The following is an 11,846-nucleotide window of genomic DNA, read 5'->3' on the forward strand; positions in this document are numbered from 1 at the left end:
CGTATATTGATGCTCGTTTTGATGATAGCTTATGATAATATCCCATGTTTCTGTAGAATGTTAGTTCAGATTTTCATTCATTGGTGGGAATAATTGAATGGGAAAATAAGAATATCAGTTTGTTGTTTGCAACAAAATATTGTTTGATGAGCTGTATTCTCAATTATAAAAACTTATTATATAGTCATTTTCTTTGGTTGAAAAAGAGCCAAATAGTTTTGAATTCAGGGCTCCCGCATTTCTCTAGTTTCAATTTCAGTTTGGTAAACTCGACCAATTTCAAGAGTCAACGTTTTTTGGGTTCAGTTTTCAGAGCATGAAATCTACAGAGCTTCAAGTTAGTTCTGAAGAGCATTCTTAAAGTGCGTACAGATATACGCGCCGCGAACATGAGCAATTTATAATTATTATTGAACGAAAAACCTAAATAAATGCTGCAAATCACCCCGAAGACCTCTGCTACTGCAGACATTGACAACAGGGCTAACAGCTAGATGGAAATTCGATGAGAACTACCATCCAAAAATTAGTTGCCAGCCCGGGAATCGAACCCGGTACCTCCCAATTGCTAGTCAGGAATGCTTGCCCTTACACCAAACTGACAATCTCTGGATAGCAGTGCTATTTTTCGTTCAATAATAATTATATATTAATTAGCATTTGAATAAATGCATTCTCTATTTAATTCCATGAGCAATTTACTTTTAATCAGCTGACTATATCTGTATTTTTACAGAAACGGTAAGATACAGATATAAAAAGCTTGGCATCAGCTGATTAAGAGTGAATTGCTCATGTTCGCGGCGCGTAAATCTGTACGCACCTTTAAGTAGTTACTCTTCGAAAGCCGAACAATCTCGAATTCAAAACTCCTGAACTATGTTCATCAGTTTCAAAGTTTCAAATACAGTTTAGTTTCTAGAATCGACCAATTTTAAGAGCGAAAGCTACCTTGTTTCAGTCTACAGAGGCCTCAGACACTTCTAAGCATCTCTGATAAGATGTCTTTAGAGTAGTACTAGAGAGTTTTCTTTGGTTAGGAAAGAGCCATATTCTTTTGAATTCAAGATTCCTGCATTTCTCTAATCTCACCAGTTTCAAATTCAAATCCAGTAGAGTGTAGAATATAAGAATCTCTAATTGTTTATAGACTCCTGCATTTCTTTATTTTCACCAGTTTCAAATTCAAATTGAGTTGAGTGTATATAAGAATGTCTAATTGTTTATAGAATTTCTATACTTTAGTCCTCTTGGGTGGTCTTTAAATCATTCAAAAGTGTTTGTGCTGATCAAGGATTATGTTATCTTTTTTTCCTGTGGTAAAGAATCAATGAATGTTGAATTGAAAGGAGATGACTGTATTCTAGAAATATGTATAGTGAAGTCCACGTTATAATGTCAGCATTTGATTAACATTGGTTTTTTTACCTTTGTGCATTATTATTTTCACATTTATCCTTATCCTTATTTTATCTACAAAGCAGATACAGTAATTTACAAAATACATTTTATGCTAGTTTTCCTCTATGATAGAACTATTCTATTTTTTAGTCTTGATTTGGAGAAATGCCACCAACTCGTCTTCCATTACAAGCTTGGAAGTTACAGTTGGATGGGAAAAGGGACGTCGGAAGACCGAGGAAGCGGTGGACACCGGAACAGGCTTTACAAGCCTAGTCCATGATGGATGATGATGATGATGATGATGATACCAACATTGTACCGTACATTGAAAAGATTGGAAAAGGAAACATAATTTGAGTTTTGACGTCTGTGGCTGTTGAGCGTTCAGAAGAGAAAAAGTTTTGAAAAAAACAAAGAGAAAGCATAACTTATTCCATTATTTCACAATACAAACAAGAATTCAACAACTCTGGGTACAATATCAATCCGCGATTCGCTCCCGCAGGAGGAAGCAGACTTTTAAAAGCTACACCGGTGTGAAATTAGTAGGTAGCTGTTGACAAAAGATATTAAAAAAGCGAACGAAATCTTGCAGGCGTTCTAGTTTCTTCATTTAATTTATTTTGCGGCAGCGTTGTGGAAATACACAAGGATTTGGCTGGGGGCTTCTATCTACTGGTTCAGTTTCCGACCGAAAACCCAACACGCCGCTTTTCTTTCGCTTCTCCCTCCAACCCTTTTCCTCTTCCTCCCACGTCACCATTCAAACTTCCTTTCTCTTGACGACCACCTTATCAATTTCACCTTTCCTTTATCGCCTCGCCTTGTATTCTCCGCTCGTACCAGAACGGAACAGTCTATCTTCACCCTCACGAATCGAGTCTGTCCATTTGAATGCTGCTGCTTCCTTTCCAATTCCTTTCTCCCTCTCCTACCCACCTATTTCTTTATCCTCTCTTCGTCATCTTTTCCAATTCCTTCCAACTGTCTTACCACTCCCTCCCCCTTTCTCTCACCATTACACAATATCTCCATATTTCTTCCCCGTCCTTCTGACGAACTCCCTTTTTCCCCTTCCCCGTCATTCTGACAAAATCCCTTTTTTCCCTTTTCCCCCACTCCTAGATTACCGACAAACACTTCCTGATCCACATTATTACTCTCCCATTAATCTTCCTTCAGCTCTGGCTGCTATCTCTCTTTTCCCCTGCCACCATCTATCGGCTGAAATACCAACTGGATCGGCGACGGCCAAAGATAATGTTTGCGGTTATTTGTAACGATCAGGGAGAGGTTAGGTCGCCCCGGTTGTTTCCCTTTCAAGTTTATTTATGTGTAAATGATTTCGGTCGGGTGAAACGCGGGGAAGAGGGAGACAAATTATTGAATCGTCCTCACTTTGCGCTGCTGGTGCAATAGAATTTCTGAATAATTTCGAATTTGTATTGTTCACGTCACGTTACAATTAGAAAATATTGTACTAGATGTAATTGATTTTGATTTATTGTCAATGTATTTTCCTATCCTTTTTCTATTGATTGATTCATAAGTACATCATCAAAAATGATAGGCAGAGAAAATAAGGTAACCTTGAGCTATTCCTCTCCCCAATTGAGATAAGGTGTAACCTAGTCCGAAGTAGGATTTGTATTGTATTGTATCACTTTTTGAGACTACCCAATTATTGATGGTATGAGTAATGATCATGAGTAATGAGTAATGAATAATGAGTAATGAATAATGAGTAATGAGTATGAGTAATGAGTATTGATGGTATGTGTAATGATCATGATAATAAATTGTTATCATCTATAACTGTGATGTTGATTCCTTGTCATTACTCTTGGATTAATGAGCCTCTGTACGAAAACAATCTTCTATTGAAATGATCCAATGATATTCAAATTATATTATGGATGAGAAAACTGTGTGAGGTCCACTGTTCACAGAACTACTAGTATATTTCTTTCTGCAAACATTTCATAATTGTGTTCCTTCTATTGAATTCGAAACTGAAGCGTTTCATTTCATAGTTGTTGTACATTTTATAACTGTATGGGAGACTATTCTGCAAACATTCTTTTCATAATTATGCTCCTTCTATTGAATCCGGAACTGTAGCGTTTCATTCGAATTGTAAACTATATTCCCAGCGCTACACGGATATCTGAAATGAACTCTCCTATCGCAGCCCTTAGTTCTGCTGAGGAACTGCATCATTAGATATTTGACTAATTGGAAACAATGAGAGCTGGTTAACGAGCTCGGGATTTAGCTAAGTTCCAGACTTTAAACAGCTGAAGTCAGAAAATTGGTTTTCCAAAACGGGGCGTAGTCGCAGTGAATGAATATTTATTCTCTCATTTTTATGATTGGAAACGTTTTTCCTTGACGAAATGAAACATTCCTGAATTCAAAATAGCTGAAGCCTTACACTATTTTCTCTTAATTTTATTTTGTGTTCAATTTTCTTGTTCTTTGAAATTTAATTTAAGCGTAACTTTGACTATGACACGACTACGCCCCGTCTCGGAAAGCCAATTTTCTGACTCCAGTTGTTTAAAGTCTAGAACTTGGCTAAATCCCGAGCTCGGAAACCAGCCCTTATTGTTTTCAATGAGTCAAATATCTAACGATGCAGTTCCTCAGCAGAATCAAGGGATGCGATAGTAGAGTTCATTTCAGCGCTGGAGATATAGTCAATGGTTGAGTTCAAAGCCACTGATCAATTCCATCGGGGTTTTTTTTACGTTCAGTAAAAAACCTGATCACAGATTAGTGATCACAGATGAACCACAGAATGAAAAGTCGGCTAGTATCTTGACGCCATATTCCGCCATCTTGAAAGAAAGTGTAGCATTGTAATACAGCAGTAGTTTTAATTTCTAACAAGATGATGCAGTCATGTGTCGTGGCCTTGGTGCACTCAAATCTTGGTTAGATTGATACCTTCCATTTTGTGTGTATTCTGTGGCTGAACGGTTGCTCATGAGTCATAACTGACAGATGTTTCCCCTGTTGATCATATTTTGTAAACTTAACCTATTTCATTGTAATCGATTAAAATGGAAAACCATCAGGTGATTGGAGTAGTTTTAAATGCTTTATAAAATATTTTAAATGTTATTGAATTTATGTAATCATGCATTTCTCTGCTCCCAAATACATTATAATGGAGTCCATCATTTGTAAACAACCTCATATCCAGCCATGTCTGTTTACGTTCAGCTACTCTATTTACGTTCTTTTCCATCGGTGGAGAATTACGATTAACTGATCAGTGAACGAACCGGATATGACGTATTTTTTTTATCAGTTAGACCAGAGACCTTGAAGAGGTATAAACGCACAATACCCATGCCTTCCCAATGCTAGCTCTTACTTGAAATTAAAGGTTCCATTGAGGTATTTTAGCACTAGATATTATATAATATATATTTTTTGTAATATTCTAGATCACAAAAATCTTCAAGATCTTTAGTATGTAATAATCTTCCAGGCTGTCCCCTTAATGGCCGATTTCAATTCCAAATAATCTAGCGCTGCATGTGAGTCTATGCATCGTTCAACGACAAAACAGTGGTTCGTTCAGAGTCACGTTCACTCACCGATCTCATCGTTCACTCACCGATCAGTGGCTTAGAACTCAACCAATAATTCAAATGAAACGCTACCGTACAGTTCCGGATTCAGTAGAAGGAACATAATATTATGAAAAGAATGTTTGCAGAATAATCTCCCATATAGGAATAAAATTATGAACCAGATGCAGAATATCAATTGGGAAGCCATATAAGAGATGGCAATAATAATCTATGTATTTTGATATGTTATGCGTAAAATGTGAATTCATTTACATAATACAATATCCAACGAGCGTGGTAACGATTTCTTAGCCTAGACTCGTGGCTTTTGGCGTCTGTACATATGTTAGACGATAACTATCGAACGCTGTAACCTCTGACCAATCAACTTCAAATCTTGGAATTATTAACATAAGCGAACATCTGATCACCCAACTAATCAGGTTGAATGATGCTGTTAAGCTGCATACACATATTCGCGCTTCCAACCCGCACCGAGCACGCTCCTCCCTCATACCGCTCTCGTACCGCACTCGTACCGCCCTCGTACCACCATCGAACCACAGTCGCTCCGCCCACGCACCCATCATGAACGTTACGGAAGATGTTAGATCTTCTCGCGTTCCCCGGTCGAACCACTGTTGCTCGCCGGTCGATCATCAATCGCTCTGCTGGAGTGACGTTCGGTTGCGGAGCAGAGCGAAAGTCTGTACGCACCTTTAGGATTATAGATTAACATCTTACGGATATTGGAAGAAGTTTATTTTGTAAAGATGAGAATGTAAATGAGTTTTATAGTGATACATGAGAATGAAACTTATATGAGGAATCGTTAACAGATGAGAATGAAAAATACATGATCTCAATACTTTTGAGTTGAAACCAAAAAAGTCGAAATTATGAAATCAATAATTCTAATTAAAAGAAATAGCCTGAAGAATACCTGAAGAGACCTGAAAAAGTAGCCTGAAGAGACCTGATTAACCTGATGAATCCAGGCTATCAATGTTATAATCTTCTGTGGCATTTCAAAGATTGAAGAAAAATCCTCATATTTCAATTAAACTAATCAATGTTATTAAACTAAACTCAAACTAAACTGAACTAAACTTGTTAGAAAAATCCTCATATTTCAATTAAACTAATCAATGTTATTAAACTAATGTCAATTAAACTAAACCATGTTACCCAACGTTCTACGTGATGTTCAGTCTTCACTTCGAATTCTGAAACATTTTTTTGAAATCCACAATGACACGCAACCAAGCTCTGGGAACAATAACGCTCGGCTCTTGTACTTAATGCACTTCAAGTAGGAAAAGAACTTTATCCCGTCTCGCACAGCGGAACAAAAAAACCAACCAATTAAGAATGAGTTATGAGTCGAGATCGAATCTTAAATTGGGATTTCAGAAATGGGAAGGCTGCATTAAATTCACCGTAGTTTGCGCGAGGTGGAGGCGAAAAATGGAACGCGCCATATATCATGCAAGGGCACAAGAGACGTTTAAACGTCCAAGTGCAGCTTTTGGCAGCAAAAATTAGATGCCGCCGGATAAGGCTTTCGTTCCAGCCCACACAGGGCGCTAATATCACGGAAAACGCCTTCTTGCCCTTCAGATTAAAAGCTTTTGCAAATAATTTTTCGTGAATGTTGTTTGGAGAGCAAACAATTGTTTTGATGAAGTGCGGGGATAATTTCCTAATCTATTCGCTCATTATGGATTTGAAAGTTTTTTTTCACATCTACATTCATATAACTTCTACTTCTTTCACATGACACGTTTTGGCATGCCACATACTTGATAAAGTAAACTGACGCTATAGTGAGGTCCACGTTATAACGGCAGTGTTTGATTAGCAATAGTATTGCTATCCTTGTCTATCATTCAACAAGGCTGCTGCGCTAGCTCGTCCTTGCTTTGCTCTGTTGCCAAATCGTCTTTTAACAATTTAGAATTACTAATTAATTAACAAATATTTAATTTTCATTATAAAAATTCATTATAAAATCATTGAAAATATAATTTCATGCTTTAAAAAATATAATTGACTGGCCGTCAGGCTCGCTTCGCTCGTCATATCCGTCTAGCCAGGGGGCTCCGCCCCCTGGAACCCTGACTGGACGGTCCAAGAATGAGATCAGCAGGCTCGTTTCGCTCGCCTGCATTTTTCATTTGAGCATTTTTATCATATGTTAGGACGATCCAGTCGGGGGTCCAGACTAAACGTCTGGCTAAACGGGTATGGCCACCGAAGCGAGCCTGAAGGCTAGTAATATAATATTCTCAGGAATAGCTCTGATTAAAGTAGCAGTGCCCAATCAATTTTTCTGCGATAAATGCATTTCAATCTTCAACTTGGTGCCAACCTAACAAAGTCAACTCAACTTAATGCCAACCTGACAAAATTATTAATTTAGTTACCAGTTAACAACTATTTCGGAGAGGTACTCTCTCTAGATTATAGTTCTATATTAACATATGGTATGGACATTTTTCAATTTTAAATTGAGAGAATAAGAAGAACATACATGCTAAAAGACGAACTTTAAACCCTTGAAAACCACCCTTAGAGTTAAAATATTGCCAAAAGATTTCTTAGTGCGCCTCTGAAGGGCCAATTGAACATACCTACCAAACTTGAACGTTTTTGGTCCGGTAGATTTTTAGTTCTGCGAGTGACTGAGTCAGTCAGTCAGTCAGTCAGTGAGTGAGTGCCATTTCGCTTTTATATATATAGATTACTATTGATTTATACTTATTTTCAACATATTTCTTATTATTCTATTTTAGAGATTTTTTCCTCATGTTGTTATGATGTAAATGAATTAGAATTGTATAGGAGAGTCAAGTGGGAGAGAGGGCCGGCTGCGACCTAACTTCGCCCTCCAGGTTAAAATAAAGGCAGCCTAAGTATCGATCTACCTTAATTAAATAATTCAAAAAGGATACTGAGATTTTTTATTTTTCTTTCTATCGATCTACCTATCTAGTCCCATACTACTTTTCATTATCAGTCACCCAGGGTCATTTTCAAGTATTTTATGGAAAATCTGAAATGAGAGCAAGATATTTGAGAGAGGAAATCCAGGATGACATCAACTTGAGTCAGATGAGTTACAAAGGAGAGACTTTCCACAACTATTTATTCCGACGATAGCCACAAGTGGTAGATAACGCCATGAAGTTTTGAAGGCCTCCTTTACAAGATCATTCTGTCTTTTTCTCTCTCGCACCACACAACTTTGTTCTGGAAACTGTGGAGTTTTCGGAACGGTGAGGTGATGGCAATGGGGGGGGGGGGGAGGAAACCGGCCTCTTTGTGGAGGGTAAAGCCGCAAAGTCTTTTGTGGTTTGGACTGTCCTTACGCGCTCACACACCCTAGAAATACCAGCGTTCCCTCTCTCTCACTCATTCTCTCAGCCCCCTCTCTCTTTCTCTCTCTGCCTTGGGTATTAACATCGGTTTACGCACCCGTCAAGGGCACGTGTTAGTGGTATTGACTCTCCAACGCCGCACGTTGCACACCACTATATAGTTAGGTCCACGTTATAATGGCAGTAGATGAAGATAGAAGAATAGCGATGCCAATTCTCTACATTAATTAATCATATTCTACACTGTCAAAAACATGATTGGCATCGTTGTGGACCTAGAAAAGGATAGTACCACCGGCTATGTCGAATGATAGACAAGGATAGCAAAACCGAAGTTGATCAAATACTGTCATTATAACGTGGACCTCACTATAGTGAGGTTCACTTTAAAGTGTCACTGTAAAAGATAGGACAACAGTGTTGCCGACTCCCTGCCATCTCTCATTTATAATAATATATATTTCAATCTTTTGTATGAATATTCTATCTAATCACAATATATTTTCATCTCAACGTTGAAACGTTTGAGTGACGTCCTTGAATATCCCATTGCCCTATCAACGATGGAAAAGTCGTTCCATTTGTGGAAGATAGTGATACCGGTATATCTGATGTAATATCAACTGTTTATTCTTGTTTGAAATGATGCACATTATATTTTATTGAGCAACAAAAAATATTTTTCAGTAATTAAGTACTAAATTTCATAATTCGGTTTAAAAATTACATTTTTTAGGCCTTAAATTACATTAGAGCTATACTATAAGTTACATATTTGCAAGGTTTTCTACTATTTTTTTGTATCTTGTTTTTATTTTTTTTTCTAAAACTCAATAGTATATTAGTAAAGTTATTCTATGTATTGTTTTTCAAATTGTATGCTCAATGTGCGTTATGAGGGCAATAATGGGATTCATTCCCTGGTGCCCTCGAATATGTAAATTTCCAAATAAATTAATAAATATTCTGCTAATAATATTCCTACATTGTTAAAAACCGATCTGGCAACACTGCAGAGTTGGAGAAGAATAGCGCTATCTGTTTTGTCGAGTAATAATAATACGCTTAGGCTAGTGCATGGGTAATGAGCGAGAGGGATGATGAGAGATGACGACTTCTTTTTAGGTAGTCGGGACCGACGGATACAGTATCCCCCGAGAGCCGGGGTGGCCGTATATATGTGACTGTGTTGTGGTCAATAACTTTTTGCTCCGGTCGAGATTCGAACTCGGGTTCTCTTGATTATTAGGCCGACGCGTTATCACTTATTCCAACGAGCCACCCGAATGATAGACAAGGATAGCAATAACAATCAAATGCTGCAATTATAACGTGGACCTCACCATAATGTATCGTAGTAACTCGCCGTTGCAAACTTACACCGAATGTGAATTTGTCATTTTTTGTTTCAATAATAATTATTCATCACATCAATTCAAACTGTATGGCTCAACTCACACTTACGCGACTCAGGTCGAGAAGCATGTGTGTTTCCAAATGGTGACACTGAGACCAGTCGATTCTAGTCTCCGCGACGTCACCATTTGAAAACACATGCTCTCGACTACTGTCGAATCTCTTCTCAACCTGAGTTGCGTAAGTGTGAGTTGAGCCTATACGGAAATTATGTGACAGGCTTATGACTCAACACTAGCTCTTTCCTGTTATCTTATCATTAAGAAATCTATGAGATCTATTCCAGTGATCATTAAGACTATCTCCTTTCTATCAAGTGAATTACAGGATTCAATCACAGAGAAAATATAGCAAAAGCTAACTTTTGTAGAACTTTGATGGTGGGAGAGAGAATCTCACCTACATCCAGGGTTATTGTGTCCTTGAATAGTTAAGGTGTTGAAAAGTTGCAAAAATATGAGTTCAAAATTCGAAGCTGATTGATCAAAGCTTCCGAAACTTATTGTAGAACATGCAAACAAACAGACGGACACCGATTTTTAACCTTGAGTCGAAATTAGAAACTCACTAGCGTCCGATCAATTATGAACTTATATATGAACTTATATTTCCAAAGTCAACTATAGTGAAGTCCACGTTAAAATGGTAATATGATGATTTATCCAGTTTCGTGATAATCTTTCCATCTGATAAAAATATTTCTCAACTATTTACATTTTTTTTTCAATCAAGAATATTATAATTTCTTCGGCATTATTCAGTTCATTTAATCATTTTTTTCAATCACCTATTAATTTTTTTTCAAATGTGAGAATATTTATACTGATGGGCACGCATCATAAAAAATATTGAAACCCTACCTTATAGAAATAGACACGGCCAGACATATGTGTAATGCATGCAATGAATAATCCACTTGTCAGCTGATTGATTATGAATAATTCTATAGTCTGATTCATCCTATCTTCAAAGTAGATGATATAGTGATATCAGAGTATGGAGGAATTCCTTTTCTTTTCATATTATCCTTAAAATGCAAATTTTCAAAAAAAACCTTGTGTATACACCGATACGCAGTTGAAAAAGGAATATTCCTGCTAAATCTCATAGAATTCTATCAACGAGTTTGGCCGTAATCGCGTTACATACAGACAGACAAAAGCAAATCGAGTTGAAACATAGACCTCACTACGTTCGGTCAATGATAAAGGAAAGAACTGGCTTATACACGTACAGGTTAGGAAAATTATGTTCGACGCTTCATCACGTCTGAACTACTGGACTGATTAACTTGAAATTTTGCATATCCTTAATTAACTGAGGATGATTATAAACCTATTTCAAATTCTTCAGGATTCCATTACGTCAAGTTTCAAAATAGACTGTTGCGATGCACGGGTTTCCTGCTAGTCTGCAATAAAAAAATAATTGTAATCGTTTTCGGCTTTAATCCTGTCGTCCCTACGATCATCCTCGGTTAATTATTAAGAATCTATATGCAAAATTTCATGTTAATCAGTCCAGTAGTTCAGACGTGATGATGCGTCAAACATAATTTTTCTATCCTGTACACGTTTAAGCCAGTTCTTTACTTTATTATAGTATATTTATTTATTTATTCATCCATTAATAGATACAATATCATTCTCAATACTTATGAATGATTGGGGAAGGAACAACAGACTTAAAGCCCAAAACTGTTATTTTTCCAAATTTGGATAGAAATTGTCCAAAAATAGGTCCATTATGTTTACACTTTATAAGTTTTGTCCAATTTTAAGTCCAAAATATATATCAACTAAGAATTTAGAATTTAGACAAGTTGAAAACCAAATTGATTAAAAACATTTCACTAAACCATCACTGATAACTGGGAAATACTGAATTAATTTTTGAAATTTTTATTTGATAGTTATGAGCTTACATTTTATAGATTACATTTTTACTTCCCTTGCCCTATTACCATAGGTAAGGAAAGTATTGCTTTCCGAAAAAAATGAAGGTACCCCAATTTCTAAATTTCCATACGATTCAAGGTCCTCTGAGTCCAAAAAAGTGGTTT

The sequence above is a fragment of the Nilaparvata lugens genome, chromosome 5 (assembly GCF_014356525.2).
Source record: "Nilaparvata lugens isolate BPH chromosome 5, ASM1435652v1, whole genome shotgun sequence".
NCBI lineage: Eukaryota > Metazoa > Arthropoda > Insecta > Hemiptera > Delphacidae > Nilaparvata > Nilaparvata lugens.